Source organism: Pteropus medius, unplaced genomic scaffold (assembly GCF_902729225.1).
Source record: "Pteropus medius unplaced genomic scaffold, Ma_sr-lr_union100, whole genome shotgun sequence".
NCBI lineage: Eukaryota > Metazoa > Chordata > Mammalia > Chiroptera > Pteropodidae > Pteropus > Pteropus medius.
This window is the reverse complement of record NW_024342467.1, coordinates 23,745,069-23,764,706: the sequence shown is the minus strand read 5'-3', so window position 1 is coordinate 23,764,706 and position 19,638 is coordinate 23,745,069. Positions and strand designations below refer to the sequence as shown.

General features: G+C 52.2%; 1 protein-coding gene across 1 annotated transcript in view; it reads left to right on the top strand.

Moving 5' to 3' along the window:
* The window catches only part of EGFR (epidermal growth factor receptor), a 168,861-nt gene that overhangs the window by 14,670 nt on the left and 134,553 nt on the right, over window positions 1–19,638 (top strand). The window lies entirely within an intron of this gene.

The following is a 19,638-nucleotide window of genomic DNA, read 5'->3' as shown; positions in this document are numbered from 1 at the left end:
ATTTCCTTTCCAAGAGAGTCTGCTCCAGCCAGGCCTCGGTCTCTGGGTAGAGTGTCACCTGCACGCACTTCTACCGAGCCTCGGGCTGTGTAGCGAGCAGAACCCTGTAGCCAGTGGCCCTGGCTGGTTCTAACGTTTTGAAGAGAACATGCATCATGACGTACGTGACCGGGAGGTGTCTGCAGGATGGCGCGTGCTGACTCCAGACGCCCTGAACTCCATGGTCACCGGCCATCTGCGCCGGCCGCTGCATCTCTGCCCGGTCCCCCGTCTGAACCACCCTCGGTCGTTATATTGTGCAGCTTCTCGGTTATATGTGCCAGCCAGTTGTTATAGTAGTGATGCCCCTGAGGAGTTTCTCTTTGTATGTTTTCAGGCTGCGAAGTGGGACATACGTGTCGTTTTTTAAAACTGGGGGGATGTTCAGGGCTTCTCGACTCAGAGAGAAAGGAGGTGCCTCCTGGTCCAGGCACTGACCACGCGCATGGGGCGTATGGGATGCACCACGTCAGAGGTCAAAAGGCCGCCTGTGACAGTTGTCCGGCGCCCGTGGAACACAAAGGTCACTGCCAGGAAGTGGACACTGGAGAGCCGCCGCTGGTTCTGAGCGCGTCCACAGTGATCGCGTCTGTGAACAATTGTTCCTAATGAACGTTATTGTAACAGGCTAAAGCACGCTGTAGACCAGTGATTCTAGCACTGATCACCACTCAGTTTAAGGGCCGACTTTTTTCGTTCTAGAAAAGGCGATAATATCCTTCTGAATCTCTCTAGCATCTACATGATGTTAATGTTTTTTATAAGTAGAAAAAAATAAAATGTGTACAGGGGCTAAAATACCAATATACAAAATGACAAAAGTATCAAAATAACCTCCAGACTTGTTACGTCGTGAGTTTTTGGATCCAGGGCACTGGCTGAGGCTGTTGGCTCCTGCAGGTGTGCAGGGAGGCCCCGCGGGGCTGCCGGCCGGGTTGAGTCACCACCCCGAGTCCTGGCTCTCTCACCTGCAGGACAGGTCATCAGAGCTGGAGAGGACGGAGCCCAGGGTGGTCCCTGGAGCACATTCCACAAATGCTTTGATATTATCACTGTTCGAAGCACTGACTTGCACTGTGACCTCTAACCCTCACCACTGACCTTTAGGATCCCTGCTGTGCGTGAAGGACCTGGGGTTTGGCAAGTTTGGGTCACTTACCCAAGGCCACCCTCCTAAGCTCGGAGGGCCCTGGCCGCTGACTGGGGAGCCTGCGCCCTTCGGGGCCGCTCACTTCTACCTCAGATGTCACCCATGCCCGGGTCCTCTGGTGGCCTCAGGACCCGGACAGGGGACAAACCAGCCGGCCTCACACCCATCACAGCGCTCGCCCCACTGACCCATCCTTCCACAGGGGCCTGGCTAGAGCTTGTCCTTCCTCCAGCTCAGCCCGGGCGGTCTCTAAAGGCCTTTCCTCTCATGGCACTGCGATTTGCCCCTGGGCTGCCTTCATGTTGGGACTTCGTCATGGCGGCTGCGAAGGCCCCATGTCTCGTCTGTTTCCTCCCGCTCACCTTCTCCCCCGTCTCATCGCTGAAGCACACACAACAGTGACGGCCACGCACATTCCCACAGGCGGACTTGTATCCCCGTGGTCCCCCACGTGCCCCGACGGCCTCACGAGGAGGAAGACAAGCACCTGCCCTGAGCCCTTGGTCCCCCCAGCAGCAGCCAAGCCTCTGAGAGAGAGAGGAGCATGGCCCTGGATCCCTCGTCAGCCGTTCCTAGATCTGAAGTGAATTGAGCCGTTTCAGGTCATGCTTAGTGTACTCGTGATGGGTCTTGAGCCACTGGTCACCCCTGCGTGGGGACTGCCACCTCCTGGGACTCCCGCCTCAGAGCCTCTGTAAGCTTCCTCTTCTTCGCCTCGTTTGTAATAAGAAGGCCTGCCAGAGCTTATATGGAACCATGAAAATGCACCAAATATCTATCACCTATCTATCTATCATCTATCTATCTATCATCTCTCTCTCTATCTATCTGTCTATCATCTCTCTCTCTATCTGTCTATCTATCTATCATCTATCTATTTATTATCTATCTATCTATCATTGCTTTTGAATTGGCAACATAACAGACTGGTCATGAATTAGCATATGCTAGAGACTCACTATTTCCTAGCAGCAGCGTATAAAGGTTATTTTTAAAGTCGTTTTAAACCCATGAGTAAAAATAAATTGCTTTTACTGCAAGAAACACCAAAAATGGAAAAGCTAACAGATCAAAGATGATAATTTATCTCACGAGCATTGCTAGCAGCGAGGTTGCTTTAAACAGTGAGGATTTATGAGATGTTTGATTTGCACAGATGGGTCGGGAGGTGGTCTCACCTCTGTGCGGGTTTTCTCTGTCCGTGAACTTGCAGGCATGACGGCCCAGTTGTGGGCGGTCCATCTGGATGCATGGAAGGCACAGGGAGAAGCAGCTATCACTGCTGACATGTAAGGCTTCGGGAGGCAAACATTGACTTTCTTTCAACATTCGCTTTATGATTAGCCTTTTTCTTCTTTTTCTTTTCTTTTTTTTTTATGTTAAGGAGAGAAAAAAACGCGTGATTAGGAAGGAATGCTTGATGATGTTAGCCATTGTATGCCCTGTAAATAATGTTTTTAAGCGTTAAGTTCTTGACTTTCAAAACATATTTTAGAGCAGATGTTGGTTGGAACGTAATATTTTGATCTTCTCTCAAATTCTTTTTACTTAACAGAGAAGTTGAGAAGACTTTTTAGTTGTTGTAGTTCTTTGAAAAAAAAAAATCACTGACCACCTTACATAAATACGAATAGCGGTTTGCTGTGATAGCAAAGCTTTTTGTTGCTAACTTTTTACTTTTAAAGACTTGCAGATTCACAGGAAATTGTGAAATAGGCTCAGGGAAGGGCTGTGCACACCCCCTTCCCATGACAACGTCTTAGCAGCAAAGTTTTAAATATTTGGTTTGACATCTTTCTCTCACATTAACATGGCCTAAACACTCGCCGTTTTTAATAGCTAGCGAGGTGACATTATAGAAATCAGAGCCTTCGGAACACTGTTTAGAAGTTACTTTTTTTCTCAATGGAATTTTTTGGTCTTTAACATTTGCAGGCCATGAAGGTATGAGAAGAGCATGGGGTAGAAGGAGAGAGCCTGAGTAGACAGACAGACGGACGGACGGACGGGCGGACAGATGGGCAAATAGAGAAATGGAGAGAGGCTGGTGGATTGGGCAAACCAATGCTCTCTTGTAGTTTTAAGGTGAATTTGCATGTGCTAAGTTTATATTCTGTTCAAGTCAGAAGAGATTAATGGCTTTTGTGTGGGTGCCACTCTATCCATCCAGTGTCTATTTCCATCTGTTTGGTCTATTCTGCCTTCTTTATTTTGAGCATAGGTGCCTTAGATGAGGGTCTGCCAGAATGCTGGTATTGTCACAATTCTTGATTTAGATGCTGGTTACACAGGGGTAGGCATTTGGCGAAAAATTCATGAGGCTGTATGTTTCGATTTGCATACTTTTCCAAAGGCTTGCTGTACTGTAATAAAAGTTTTAAATCCTGGACTTGCACTCACTTGGTAGAGAGGACAGGAACCTACAGAGAAAGCCAAGATTTTATGAGAAAATTCAGAATCTCAAAGAAGGTATGAGACTTCAGTCAAGGCAAGGCGTCTATTCTTCCTTTTGGTATAATTAGGAAAAAGATCTTTCAAGCTCGAAGCGAGATTCCTCTACTGTTATTTTGATTTGTTCTAAGTCGATTACAAATTATTTTGAAAACCGGATTGAAAAAAGGGATAGCAGCGAAGTGGCATCTTCCTCCCCCGTTGCATTTATGAATTTAAACCCCTCTCAGAAAAGCCTCGTTAGCAGGTTTTAACCAACCGCAGGATCCTTGTAGAAAAAGTGTCACTGGGAGTGACCACAGCTTCCTTCCCTGTCACCTCCCAGTGTCCAGCGTCAGGCTCCCATGGGGCTCTCTTCAGACCAACCCCGGGGTGGCCAAGAGAAGATCGACCCCGTGGGGGAGGACAGCCCCCGATGCGTGGGGTGAGTGCGTCCCGTGGGCGTTTGCAAAACGCCCAGGCCTCCCAGCACCCTTCCCCCCGATTCTCACAGGGCTGCGTTGAACAGCCATGAGCTCCGCTTGCAGTGCCGCCCGGGGCCGTTCGCTTGACTAGAGGGGTGTAACGGGGCAGAAGCGCACGGGTGTGTTTCGTTCTCATCTTTCGGTTCCCTGCGACTCGGCGGGCAAGTGTTAAACGTTCACCTCGGACCACGGGCCGAAAAGCTGCTGGGGGCTGGGCCCGGGCTGCAGAGGACGCCTGGTCTCTGCCCACGAGGAGCCCGGAGTCCAGGACCCCGTTGACTCCAGCACATTCCCCAGAGTGAGAATGGAGTCTGACGTGGCTCGCGAGGGCTTCAAAGCTGAAACGATGCTCACCAGAAGCCCGAACGGGCTCGCTACCGCTGCGGTGTGTGTGTGTGTGCGAGCATCATATGTGTGTGTGTGCGCGTGTGTGTGTGTGTGTGTGTGTGAAACAAGCCCCACCTAACATTACTTTAAACAGTCACTTGTGTCTTAGAGAAATTAAGAGGAGAAAGGAGAACTGTCATTTTATATTAACCTACATATTTACTGAGTTTTCTGCATCAAGGTTGGACTCTGGCCTTGCGGAGATCAGAAGAATGATTTTTTTTCTTACCCCAGGAAAACATGTCTCTATAGTGATATTGTCTATAAATTTTCTGCAGAAACACTGCATATAGATCTTGCCTTTCTTCAAAAAAATATGAACCTTGAGACCACAGCCCAAGTCAAGTAGAATTCAGAGATGCTTTAAAAAAAAAAAAAAAAGGTGGGCTTGGAAGATCTGCATAATTATACAAGTCCTCTGTCTGATACCACTGAAGTAATTTTCCGCTGGAGAGAAGCCTCGATAAATACAAAAACGGGTGGATTAGACCTTTGAGATTTTTTTTGCACATTGCTATTTTTATTTCAAGACTGGTCTGAAACATTGCAAAGTGACATTTAAAGTGCTTTCCTAAATGAGTCTTTGCTCCTTAGTTCACCATCCCGTGACTAAGTAAATGGAGAGAGATTGTTTTTGTTTGTCAGTGTCTACTTTTAAAACATGTTTTCTGGAGCTACCACGTTTCGAGGACAGCATGCTTTTTCCCAGAAAAATCTCAGGTTAACAATAAATAGGCCCTGGGTGTTCATCTGATCTTGTTTAGAGGAGCATGAGAAATTCAGTATAACGAGGTAAGAGGTCATTGGAACATTTGGAATTACACTCTACGTGTCTGAGATTGTCAGGTGAAGGCTCCTGCGCCTGTATCAGAAAATGATCGTTATTCATCTAGGAATAAAGTTAGCTGCCTTTAGAAAGAACATGTTCGGTTCTACTTGGAAATCTCTGTGTCGGGGGACAGAAACGGCGACAAATTCCCGGCCTTCCCCTGAGTTAACAGGCCACTCAAAACCAGCGACAACGGTGAAGAAGCCTGGGAACGTTCAGCCCGGTTCTCCATCGCGGTAAACGCCAGAACTGTATACCCGAGGTCGGCCGTAGGTGTGGGTAGGAGTTGTACGTGAAAACGTGGAGTAAGCTCGAGGGACACTGAACCTCCTGCGTGACATTCTCAACGGCGTGGGCATCATCTGTGTTCTGGCGTAGCTTGCTCGCTAGAGCGTGAGCCCCGAGCAGAAGGGAGCCACGGGGCGCGCTCAGCCCGTGCACACAGCGGGCGCTGCATAAATACCGACTGCACGTGTCAAACACGTCGAAGGTGAGACTGCCTTTCAGTACACCGCCGAAACCCGAACACGGCTTTACTCGCTGACGAGCACGAGTGTATTTTAAGACGAGGGGAGAGGAGGGGAAGACTTTGTTTAAACCAGCAAATGAGTGGATTAGAGTGATCTCAAGTCATAAATTTTCTCCTTGGCCTCAATTAATTTGGAATGCGTAGAAAAACAAGCATGTCCAAAGGAATGTGACGAGGGTGTTCTTGCTTATTTCACCTTTCATGCATTCATCTCCAGAGTAAGAACACTGGTTTAAAGATGTTTTAAGGGATTAATAGTTGGATTAAAATTGAATTGTAAAGGAAAAGCTCGTCCTCGCTTCATGCAATTGTGATTAGATCTCTTCCTGTTTGATGAGGCAGTAGGCACCATCATCCAAACAACTCGGGGGTATAGATTTCTATTTTTTTTTTTTAATTCAAATTAGTAGAAATGGCAGGCAGTTCAGAGAAATATATGATCTTCAGAGTCCCCTTAGTAATTAAAATAAAGCTAATTATTTTTGCATGGAATATGATAAAGTGCATAATAAAAGGTCATAACCATGACAACTCTTACATTTTACATCAAAGCAAAACAAGTTTGACTTTCATTTACCTTGGAAATAACTACTAATGGTGACTTTGAGAAATCCTGTGAACGGCGAGCTGGCTCCATACCAGAATGTTGCAAAAGGCCAATGACAAAAAGCAGAAGCCACATCCTGTCCCCCTGTATGTCCGGACCTGCCCACAGGTGAGGTGACCACAGGTGCGAACTGAAGGGTTATTAATGGAATAAAAGTGAATTTCGAGGGCAGGGAAAGCAATGCTCGTTTAATCCTGTGGCTCAGAGCCCACGTGTCACATGCCCCGTCTTCGATCAGTATTTCCGCGTGGCGTGGACGCGGGCGAGGGGTTCCCTTATAAAGGGGGTTCATGTCACTCACTCTATGTAGGCGCGTGGGGAACTTACAAAGATGGAAAATGTTGAACCGTCAACCAGATGAGTTTTTGAATCTTCAAACCAGAAGACATAAAATAGGGAGAACCCACAGAAATGTCAGAACAGGGTGACGGCAGCAAGTCTCACGTTGCTGCCGCCCACGGATCTGGAGACGAATATTTGTCTTGACTTTGAGCATAAACGTTTAACAAATAGTTCTTCCTCGTTTCGCCTCTGGAAACGGACAGGTGCATTGGCAATTACTGCACAAGGACGTAGAAGCTCTCCCTGCACGTCCCGGTGTTGATTTTAAAATGGATGATCGCCTTTCCGTGTCGAGGATGATAGACTGGCACCCTTTAGAAATATGAAACAGGGTCCTCTATTAGTGTAGAGTCTACCTGTTTCAAATCAAGTGGTGTCTGTCCTTCAAATGGCCATTTAATGACTGTCCACTATGGCAAAGGCTACCGGGACGGCCTAGGACTTGAGTTGCAAATCAAGTGATTAGATTTCAGGAATTTGGCGGTCGAGACCAGTGCTTCTCAACTGGGGAACCCCTGCCCACGTCGACCAGGACATTGAGCAATATCTGGAGTGATTTTTGCTTTTCAAAGAGGGTGCGTTACTGGCATCTCGTGAATAGAGGCCAGACATGCCACAAAACGTTCTTTAACGCACGGGACAGGCTCCCCCACCGCCCCGCAACTAGGAATGACCATTCCCCACGCCCAAGAAGAAAGTGACAATTGCGCCAAGGCGGGCACAGCCCGGGCCAGGCCAAGCCCGGTGGCGGCGGCGGCTCTGACGTGCCTGTCATCTCAGTATTTCTCTAGAACGCCCTCCTGTTCCCGCTCCTCCTGCTTCGCAGCTAGTCGCTCCTTCGCCTGAGTTTTCTATGTGCCCCAAAGTGCAAGAGGCAGCAGGAAGGTCGGCATTCCTGGCGAGGTACATGTGGGCCGGCATTCCAGCTACACCTGCACCGGCTTGTCCCACCTGAAATCTTACCAAGTGAAAGCAGGAGCCGTGTGAAGACGCCTCGATTACACCCGCCCTTGAACTTGCTTAAAACGGAGCCAGCCAGGCCCTGGGCGTGGCGGGACGGCTCCCTCACTGCCGCAGAGACCCGTACACTCGACGCGAGACTGTGCTTTTCTTCTTCATTCTTCCCCGCCTCCCGGCAGGGCCAGAGTGCCATGGGGCTACGAAACAGTTCACCACGCCACCCCCTCGGAACCAGAAGAAACCCAGCTGGTCCCGGCCCGGCTCTGCCCAGGAGAGGAGGCAGCCGGCCATTCCGAAATCCCCTTTCTGGGACCGCAGGCTGCCCAAGGGCAAAAATGTGTTTTATAGTTTGAATTGCACAAGTGAACGGTACACAGATGCCTGTTTCTGCTTTCTGGCACCCTAAAACGATGCCGTTTGTGCTAAGGTGTTAGGTGATTGCACCTGACTGGCCGAGCGGAGGGACAGGAAACACGGCCAGACAGAGATCACCCGCCAGTCATGTACTAGAGCTGGGGTCCTTCCCCCCAGCAGTCCCCCATCCCCGAGAGCGCTGAGCCGTGTCCACAGGGGCCCGTGGAGCCCCGGCCTCGGCACCACCACTTCGCGCCTGTGGGACCCATGGGGGCAGATCGCTTTGTGCCTCAGTTTCCCCACCTGTCAGACACCATCGTAACGGCGCCTGAATGGCACCCGGGCACAGAGTCGTGGCAAGGATTCAGGGTGACGTGTGAAAGCGGCTGGATACGGAACGATAACGGTTTGATTGTCACGGCTGCTGCTGCTGCTGCGGTTTCTAGGTGGCTGCCATCGAATGCGGTGACCGTGAGCCACATCTGGGGACTGCTGGGCCCTTGAAATGCGGCTCGTCCAAACCAAGAGCGCTGGGAGTGTACAGCACACTGGATTTTGAGGACTTAGTATAAGAAAAAATATGTTAAAAATCTAATGAATACTTTTTTAAATTAATTACCCATTGAAATGAAAAAATTCCGGGCATATGGCATTAAATAAAATACATCATTAAAAGTAATTTCAGCTACTTCTTTTTACTGTTTTTAATAATGTGGCTACCAGAAAGTGTTCAGTGCTGGCGGCAGTGTTCACGCAGAACTGGAGGGCACTGCGGGTGGCCGCAGGTGCCACAAGGCCCCCGGGCTGGTGCTGGGCACCCTGCTGCACCCCAGGGCACCTCCGCGTCTCCCCCACTTCCAGCTGCTGCCTCTGGCCCCCGTGTCTCTTACCTTCTTAGCCTTTGTTTCTCTGAGTGGTCGGCGTTAATAGATTGGAAAGAATCAACATCCTGTCGAAAGGGATTTAATGTCCTTCGGGGCATTCTCCTCCGGCCATGGGGCGGTGCGCTTCAAGCGTCAGTCTGCCTCTGGTGCATCAAGTAGGATCCAGTTCTTTGCCCATCAGAGAGCCACCTGGAAGATGTCACCGCACCGGTGGCTCATGGCTTCTCCTCGGTGGTGCTGGGCCGGCATGTGGGTGTCGTCACCAGGGCAGCACGTGGCTTGGTGCTTCGTCAGGCTGAGGTTCCCAGCTCTGTTCTTTAGACACGTGTCACTGTCCACGGATGTTCTTGACACGCGGCATCGCGTGGTTGACTGAACTTGGAAACCTCTCCTCGACAAGATGACTTCTGCCCACTTCTGGCCCACGTTCGCGTTGACGACCCTGACGAGTCCCGCGTAGGGAGGGCTGTCACACTGCAACAGCCCACAGTTACTCAGAGTTATGTGACCACAGAATCTTTTTCAAAGAACGCCCATGGGACCCCACTGCCCACGGGTGACACGGCTTCACAAAGTCTCTCAAAGAATGACAAGGACAATGTTTTTAGAGACGGGCACGTTGGAACGGCCCCTCAGAAAGTGTCTGAGAGTACTCTTTACTGATGGATTTTCTTCGTTGGAAGAAATCGCTGATAAATATGCTTCTCTTAAGAGTGAAGGGGCGAGAACACAGTAATTGCTGTTACTGCAAGTGTGCCCCCTCACTAGTGTGGTCCTTATTCTTGGTTTGTCAGAAGATACTGGAAAAGAATGCCTCGTTTAGATAAGGAAAATAAAATTGCAGAAGGTCTGCCTTACATGTATACTTATTTATATGCCATCTATTTCCTGAAAATCGTTGGGACATCTTTTGAGAGCTGCGGATATGATAGGGGCCATTCCAGAAAAACTGTAAAGTACCCATGGCAAAGTCACGCGTGAGAGGAGGTGGCTCTCACTGAAGGCTGACGGCGGGTGCTGCCGCTGAGCGGGAAACCAGCTCCAAGCCTCTTGGCTGCAGCCAAGGCCTTTGCAAGGTCATGGTCCCAACTCCAGGCCTGGTTGGATCGCTGCCTAAGTCACAGTATGCAAGGCCAGCTCTGGGGATTTCACTGCAGAGGGTTATACGTGACGAGAGTATCGTTATGCAGGAAAATGTCTTTATCAAAAAGGCCTGAAAAGAAACCAAATGCATTCAGTCGAAATGGTTTTTAAACGAAAAATGTGTTCGTGTGCTCGATCTGGCCTGCCGCTTTTACAAGATTAAAATTGAGGTCCAAGAAATCAGTGTGTGACCGTGTATCTTAGATAAGGTGAATTTCCAAAATGTATAAGGAATTCATACAACTCGGTAGCAAAAAATAAATGAACATAATAATCCGATTAAAAAGTGGGCAAGGGACCTAAATAGGTTATTTTTTTTCAAAGAAGACATACACATGGTTAACAGGTAAATGAACGACGGAAATTGAAAGCACATTGAGATACCAACTCCCACCTGTTAGGACGGTTACTATTAAAAAGACGAGGTGACAGATATTGGCCAGGGCGTGGAGAAAAGGGAGCCCCGTGCACTGTGGGTGGGTGGGGACGGAAACCGGTGCCACCACTGTGGAAAACAGCGTGGCGATCCCTCAAAAACTTAGAGACGGGACAAGCGTGTGACCCAGCAATCCCGCTTCTGGGCATTTATCTGAAGACACTAAATCGGGTACTCACAGAGCTGTGTGCTCTCCGACATTCACCACGCGTCGTTCACAGCAGCCAAGATATGAACGCAACCTAAGTATCCATGACGGACAAGTGTGTCAGGAAGATGTGACCCAGTGGGTTACTCTTCAGCTGCAAAAAATAGGAAATCTCACCGTTTACAACATCGTGGATCATCCTGAGTGAAGCAAGCCAGACAGAGAGAGAGAGACAAATGCTGTATGGTCCCATGTATATATGTGGTATCTAAAAAAATAATTAAAAGCTGAGGTCATAGAAGCAGAGACTAGAACTGTGGCTGCCAGAGCTGGGGGTGGGGAGAGAGCGATGTAGGTCAAAGGGTACAGACATTCAGTTACAGGGTGACTACGTCCTGGATCTGGCGTGCAGCGTGGTGACTGCTTAACAATACTGTATCGTATGTTTGAAATTTGCTGAGAGAATCGGTCTTAAGCATTCTCACCACACACACAAGGGACTGTGTGAGGTGATGGATGGTTCTAAAAAAATCTGTGTGCTGCGACACACATTATGACACGGCTAGAAAATAGTAAGTCACAGAAAAATTTATTAACATATTCATTAGCTGGAAAATTTTCCACTGGGGAAGTAGAAACTCCTATTTAAATTGTATCTTATCGCTTTCTGTTTCTTAAAGCAGTATACTGCATATGTACGTGATACTTAATAACCAATCCATCCTTGGGGCAGATTCTTAAAATGTCTTTTGCGGACAGGGATGATGGTCACAAGTCTTTAGCCATTCCTGTCCTATGGTTTTCAACCAGTAGTGAGGGACGCATGCCTGACGCTGGGGAGACATGACTCGTGTGAGTAGTAGGTGGCAAGCTGTGTAAGCTGGGCCCAGGGCCCTGCCTAGAATGTGAGCTGTAAGCGCTGATGACGTTGGCAAAGTTTAGGTAAACACAGCTGGGACCACTCTGTGGCCTCTGGGCGACCTTCAACGTCGCTGTCATGGACCTTTGGAGATGCGTCTTTTTTAGTGTGGTAGAGCCGTCCATGGTTCCTTTAAAGTGATTCTGCCTGTTTGTTTTGTTTTGCTGCTGGACCTTCTTGGAGCCAGTGGAATCTACTGGTTACAGATCCCTTTTCAGACGGACCAGGCTCGCACCTCTCACCGGCCGTGTGACCTTGGTCCTCAGCTTCAGAATGAGGACACAGCCTTTACATTGCATGGGCACTGCTCGGACGGTGTGTGCGGCTTGGTATGGGTGCTCTGGTTAGGTAAAAACACAGAAGCAGCTGATCCAGGATTCAAACAGACAGAAGAGTAAACTAAATGACCTGGGATGGATTTTCTTCTTTTGAATGCCTCTCAGAATTAAAGTAGCCCCAAATGCTGACGAGTCTCGGAAAGGAGCTGTGTAGTAGACACAAGCTGCCTCTTGCTTCAGGAAATTCAGGTTACTGACACAAACAAGCGACAAGCCGGTCACACACCAAAGCACCCAGGCCCGGCGAGGCTCTGGTTTTTATCTTAGTGACTGTTTCCCTCACTTTCCACTCTGGCTTCTGGTGCAGACACCAAGCCACCCTGGTCGTCTGCCCTGCCGACATCTCCGGGCCCAGAGGGGAATCATTGGTTTTAAGGGCCGGGTGTTTGAATCACAGTCTAAAGCAGAAATGGAACTATCAGACCTGACCTTGGAGTGGCTACAGTCCAGTCTTTCCCACAAGCATACCGCCCATGCCGGTTCTGGTCTGGCTGCCGATACGGTGTGTCTACAACACATACAAAGGGTGACACTGTATTTAAAATCAGCCCCGCCGAGTTTTCGTGATCCTTGCCTGCAGAGGCACCTGCCTTTGCAAACTCCGTCTCAGTTAAGGGTGCGTTGTCTTGGAGGTGCTTTAATTGGTCTACAGTTTAACGTGTTTCTCTGAGTTTCAATTTTACAGGAGTCAGATTACATTTTCACAAATGCTTACTATGCCAGTTTTACCTTTCTGGGAAATGTAATCTATATTTAATTTTTTTTAAAAAAAAAAAAACACTGTTATGAATGTGTATTGTGTCTAAGACTTATCTCCCTCACTCCTCATGATTTTAAAAGTAAGCAAGTATGCTTATATTTGTGATATGAGATATCCAACAAGTCTCAACTATTATACACACACACACACTCACACTCACATGTGACAAGAATAATAAGTCTGAAGAGCAGTTTGAAATTCTTTTATTAGAAGAAAAGTGCTGTGTCCATATTGTCATTAGCTATGCATGATTAGTGACACCAGGCATTCAATGGCTTCTCTAGAGCGGGTCACCGGTGTCCCGAACATGCTCAGCAGACCACATGATCAGCTAGTGGCACATCAAGACCACGCCCACATCGTTAGACCTCAGTTGCTTCTGTCACACCAGGAGGAGGAAAGCTTTTTGGGTCAAACCCCAGGTATTACGGGTGACAGAAGTCAATCAGCTTAATTTTCATTAAGGAGGCATTCGTGTGATACGGACTCATGGAGTGCCCTACAGTTACATCAAAGGTAGAACTGGAAACTCGGAATGCTGTATTTAAATGGTATCTCGAAGCCTTTAACATAGGCGGAAGTGTTTACTTTTAACATACTTGAGCAGGGCAAAGCGCTTCGATCCTGCTAATGCAAGGGAACGTCACGTGACCTCTTATGCTCAAGTTAGCAGAAGCAGGAATTCCATCAACGTTATAAATTATGACACAATCTTTATGGATTGGCCATAGGAATAACGGTCATCACTGTCTCTGTAGAAAGTTCCGCTCCAGGTTTATAACCTTCTGCAAGTTATTCGTTCACCCGAAGCACAAATCTGCAGGGCTCTCGGCCACCCGGGCCTCCCCCAGCCTCCCTGCCCAGACGGCCAGGCGCAGGCTTGTCAGGTGGACCCGTGCTTACATCAGCCTGTAAATGTCTCTGGAGAAGGACATTTGATACTTCTTTCCTGACTCATTTTTCACTCTTGGGGATTAGGTGTTCCCTAGCCTCCACCACACCCGCCCCTCGTCAGCTCCTCCTGAGGCCACCCACTGCTCCCACCCGTGGTCACCCATCGTGGCCCCTCCAGGGACTGCAGGAGCCAGGCCTCTGAGCATCATAGAGCCAACTCAACGGGGGGCCAGCGGGGCCAGCGTGGTGCAGGCAGGACTCTTATTTATACAAAGATAAACTCGAAATCTGGCCTGTGTGTCCACAAGATCAGAGGAGCACAAGCCCCTGGCTTCTGTGCGGCGTTGGGGACAGCCTTTAAAACGAGCCCCGAGCTGGCATCTGGCCGTCGTCCTAACCGCAGAATTCCCGCTTATACCCTCACATGCGCAGACTCCCACGCTCTCTGAAAGTGCTGCCTGAATCTGTCCCACTACACCCTCCGTGTCACTGCAAGCAGGACATGTGACAACCTCTCCAGTCCGTCAGTGCCAGGCCTCCTCTGACGAGCCCCGCCCTCTTCCCCCCCCTTCCCCCCCATTACGGTAAAGTACACCTAACACAATTTACCGTCTTAACCGCGTTCGGGTGTGTGGTTTGGTGGCGTTAGGTGGCATTCACACTTTGTCACCCACGGAAGTCTTTTCACCTTGCAGAGCTGGCGCTCTGTCCCCTCATGCTCCCCTCCCCGCGGCCCCCGGCGATCACCGACTATCCTGTCTCTGTGGTTGGGACCCACGCTGGTGGAATCACACAGAATTTGTCCTGTCGTGACTGGCGGATTTCACTTGGCATAATGTCCCCAAGGCTGACCCACGCTGTGGCGTATCACAGAGTCCGCCCCTTCGTCAGGCTGGACGATGTTGCGCTGTATGTATTTAGCACGTTCCGGTCATCGATTCCTTCACGAGTGGACGTTTGGGCCACGTCCGCCTTTGGCCGTCGTGGATAATTCTGCTCCGAACGGGGTGTCCACTGTTCTCTTTTAGAGCCCAGATCCGATCGCTGCCGCCCCCTCAGCTCACCACTTCTCCCAGCAGCCCCCGCGGAGTGAAGGCCAGGCTCCCCCGTCGCTCCCTCCTGCCCCCGCCCCGGGGTCTCCTTGCCCATCGGCCCTGTGTCCACGCTCTGCCCCCATCCAGAATTCGCTTCCAATACCTCTGCCTGGTTAAATCATGCTTTTTCTTTAGAAAGAAAATCAAAAAAATAAAAATTCACAACCCAGAAAGTGTAACGAGGTCCTGGCCTCCGCACAGCCTTAGGCACGTGCCTGCCCCGTCCCCTCCTCCGCCTGTGCGCCACCTGTGCCATCGCTGGGATCCACGCTCCTGATGGTCCCGAGGTCGTTGTTACCCGGTCGCCAGAGAAAGGACCCGTGCGGCAGGCGTGGCCCAGGTGCCCGTCACTCACAGACGGCGTTCGGCCTTCTTTGGTCAAGCTAGGGGACGCGGACGTCTGCGGTCTGCTCGTCCAGGGTCAGAGGGGACGTGTCGAGAGCCGCACTCGTGCACTCCAGCCCCGCCTGCTCTCCCACGTCCTGCCACCACACTGTCCCCAGACTCGCTTGGCTCCGGCCACACTGGCCACCGCTTGCTAGCTTCTCAAACCGAGTGCCTTCTTTTCTCGGGCCTTTGCACATGCTGCTTCCCCAGCCTGGAGAGCTCAGTCCCGGTCTGCCTGCTCCTTCTCGCCTCGCGGGAGGGTCTGCCTGCTGTCTGAGTGTCTCTGCCGCTCACTCGCTGTCGGCTCCGTGAGGGCGGGGTCCCCTGCCACCTTCCCCCACGCACTCACGCAGCCCAGCACCGGCGGGCGGCTCGGTGGACACAAGCCGCACCGGGTGATGGCGGAAGCCCGGATCCCAGCCTGTGGCGCCTTCTTTAGCCGTGTGACTTCCGTAGAGTCCGTGATCCCCCCTGGGCCTCAGTTTCCCCCTCTGGGCTGTCTTAGAGGCCTCGCGAGAGGGCATGGAGCCAGGACCTGCATACTCACAGCGAGGAACCGTCAGCTCGGGCCTCGCAGAAGACCCTGCACCCGAGGCCTCCCTCGTGGGCCGTCCATCCACTACCCGTGTGTGCCCGGATGTGTGCGAGACACGGGCATTCAGGACGCGGCGTGTCCACCTCCGTCTTTGACGTCCTCGCTGGAGCCCTCCACTCTCTAACCCTTCTTATCCTGCACAATCAGGCTTCGCTTTCGGTAGTTTTAGTAATCAATCCGTCAGTCAGTCAGTCAGTCATTCAGCCAGTCGGTCACTACGAGTCGCAAGGATGCTGAGAGTCACCGTGCCCCGCTGAGAGCAAACCACACGCCGCTCTCCCCAGAACCTCAGCGGCATCGTCAAGCTCAGGGGTGTGGGCCCCGGGAGCATAAGGAAAGGAGCAGCCAGGGAGGAGGTGCATTTGCAGCCGGGTGTAGGGGCCAGAAGGGGCCCGGGTCGGCGCGGGGCGCGGGGCGCATGGAGCGGATGGCGGGGCCCACAGCGACACGCTGCAGTGAGGCGGGCCGCAGAGGGGGAGCTGCCCCGGACGGGCGCGGGCGAGGGCTGGTCCCGCTCCCACTCTTTCTGACGACATCTTCCTGCTTCACGCGGCAGCTCCGCTCGCCAGCCACCGGGAAGAGCGAGGCCGTGACAGGGACAGTCGGCGGGACGAGAAAGCCTGGCTCTTGGCCTGGGGAGTTTCCCCTGCCCCCTCCCTCCGAAACGGCGCCTGCAAACGCGTTAGAACACACTCGTGATGACAAAGAGGCCCTTCCGGCTTTCTAACTCTTGGGGGACATTTGCCTTCCGTAGGTCAGGGAGAAAATGCAACCCGTTGCACATTCTTCGGGCAGAGACTATTTTAATTATTACCAGTTTGATGTGTTTTGCTTGTTCGAGGAAAATCCCTGTGGTTCCCTGACAGCCTCAGTGTCACGACCTCGTGTTTGGGTAAATAAGAGTCCACGGTGGGATTCCTGCAGGAGCTCGGTCGCCGCGGTCAGGGGGCTGGGGGACCCCGGCGCCCACAGGGAAGAGCGACCATCTCTGGACATGAGGCCGAGCCCGCAGCCCGGGCTGCAGCCGGCGGAACGGTGCGGGGTCCGCGCTCCCGCGGACGGGCCGGCTTGTCCGTGGCACCCGGCAGGAGGCTCGGTGCCCTGGGTGTCCTGTGGCTTCTCCGAAACTCTCCGCTTCCAGAGTCACGGGAGCCGCCTCCCTCCTGGGCGCGTTTTCTGTTCCCGGGAGTTTCACACAGCAATTAGGGGACGGCGCCCGTTTCTGGAGAGCTCCATTTCCGCGGCTTTCCACGGGAAAGAAAAGGAGGGACTGGAGCCCGCTGGACGGCCGCAGGCACGGGGAGCCCTGGGAGCCATCCTCAGCCTGTCCGGTCCCTGTCCCTGTCCCTGTCCCCGGCTGGCAGGCCAGGAGGAATGTGGCTTATGTAATTATTTGTTCGCTGCCCAGGGCCAAAAAGCAAAGGTTACAATTAAAATGCGAAGGAATCCAAGAATTCCGAGGTCCCCGCCCGGGGCCTGCCCACTGCAGCCCCGCCCCGCCCCGCCCCGCCCGGCCTGCGGCCCAGGTCACCCCGGTGGTGGCGCATTTCCTAGGAGGACATTTGATTCCCAGCCATTCCCTTCAGGTGAGTCACTGAAGCTCACACTCCATTTTTTTTCCTTTTTTTCCCCTTTTTTTTTTTTTTTTTGGCTCTTAACTGATCTGCTTCACAGTGAGCTGGTTTTGCTTGAAGCGGACAAGCTCGATTCCCCAGGGACGGTCTGCAGGGCGGTCAGGCTCCCAGGCCTCCCGCTTCCCTCCGTTTGCCAGCAGGACAGGCTCGTCCGCACCTGAGACCTCTGTCGGCTCTGGGAGAGCACAGGGCGGCCGACCAGGCTGCGGCCTTTGTTCATTCTCTGCCCTGGGTCCCCTGCTCAACCCCGTTCTGGAAGGTTCCCTGTTCTCCGCTTCGCTCCTTCAGACCACCCAGCCCGTGCCCCTCAAGTCCCCAGAGCCACCCTTTCTCTTGAGGGAAGGACTGTGCGCCCCAGCCAAACCTGGCCGTCTGCGTCCCACCCCCAGCCCGACCTTGGGCGACCTTGAGCAGCTTCCTCAGAAGCTCAGCCCCCAGCCCTGCGTCCTTGGGTGTGTGCGGGGCTGAGCTAACACTGTGTGGAAAACCCCCCCGAAGGCAGCGGGAGCAGCCGCGTTTGTGCGGACGGAGCGGCCTCACGCAGCCACGCCGGGCCCACCCGCGGGGACCAGGCTCAGGAAGCGGGCAGAGCTCCCCGTAGCTCTGGACGGGCCGGCCGGGTGGCCACGCTGCTAACCGCGGTGGCGTCCTTCGTTTAGAAACTAGGACACAGTCTGGGAATAGCGGCTCGACGAGGCCCAGACAGGTGCGATCTGCTCAGGACAGTCCGGAGCACCCGGTGGCCCAGTCCCTGGACGCCGAGCTGCGGGTGGCGGGTAGGCGGGCGCTCAGCACTGACGCGTCGCGTGGCCGTGGGCCCCGGGCCCCGGCGGTCTCTCCATGGCGTGGCCGCTTTACTTCCAGTTCCGGCCCCCCAGCTCCAGCCCCCCACCCCATTCTCAACTCTCCCCTCCACGGTCATGGTTAAACGCCTTCTCCGACCCACCTACCACCGGCCTCATCTGCCTGTCCACGCATGGGGCCCCCCCCATGGGTGGGCCCGCGTCTAAAATCAAGGTCAGCTGTCCCAGTGACCTCCCTGTTCTCATGTGCCCCGGTGACCACCCGGGCGTCCCTTCCCCGACTCCGTCCATGCCGTCCTTCCGGGTCCCGTGTTGACTCTCCTGAGGCGGCCCTCCTGTCTCTTGGGAGAGGCAGGCGTCACACCTCCCCCCCTCCCCACCCCTGCTCTGTCTCAGATCCTCCCCACGCTGCTGCCTGGACAAGCTCCACACAGCGGTCGTGGCCTCGGCCGCACACTGCAGTAGCCCGAGGAGCCGTCGGAAATCCCGGCACTGGCCCCACGCCCCGTGAGAGACCCTGGCAGGGGCCTCGAGGGACCTTCGGAAAGTTCCCAGGTGGCCACGTGCACCTGGGATTGTTCTCAAATGGTGACCTGATCGTGTCCCTAGCTCCTTAAATCTTTTAGGTAGAGCCCCCTTTGTCGGAAGTTCAACATCAGAAACCTCCGGAACCAGTCTGCACATTCGCACCTGGGCATTAACACATTCAGCCCACGGCACTATTTAGGAGCTGCAGGTGTATGTAACACGTTATATGCATAATACTACCCATGGTTGCTTTCCTCGTGGATGTATGACAGATGGATCCTTGGACTCACCTTCATCTAGGCACCCAGCTTCCTCTCTCACCTTCCCTGTCCTTCTCCGAACAACCCCACCCCTCACACACACACACACACACACACACACACACACACAGACCAGGTCACTGTCATCTAAATGGAACTTCTTGAACTCAGTTGGGTTTGGGTCAGTTACTCTTTTGTGTACCTGTATTTTCTCGGCCTGACTCCCACCTGCTTGAGGGCAGTTTCTTGAGCTCAGGTAGTGCTCAGACTACCTGGATGAGTGAGGTGGATGCTGGAGCCCCGTGTCCTCATTTGTGTAGCGACGCATCGGGCTGCTGATCCACTGCGTTCCTCCGGCTCTGAGCTTGCGTTTGCTCTTAATAATTGATTCTGCAATGCTTCACCGTTGGAAAGTGACCTCAAACGGTGAGTTAGGTCTCTGGCTACTAACGATCTACAAAACATGGCAGCAAACCCGCTACGTCAGGGCAGAGCGAGCGGAGGCTTCTTGAGATTCTATAGTAATTTTGTCAGTTGAAGAGTTTTATGGAAAACTCATGAGTATTTTCAGTATTTAAGTAAAATCACCCTGTGCTTACGTGTAGGGCGGCGCCTGGAAAATTAAAGAACTTGTCTGATGTGTCATAAGAAAGCAGCTATTTATATAATTTCCAAGAATAACATTTTTCACCTACAGATTTTA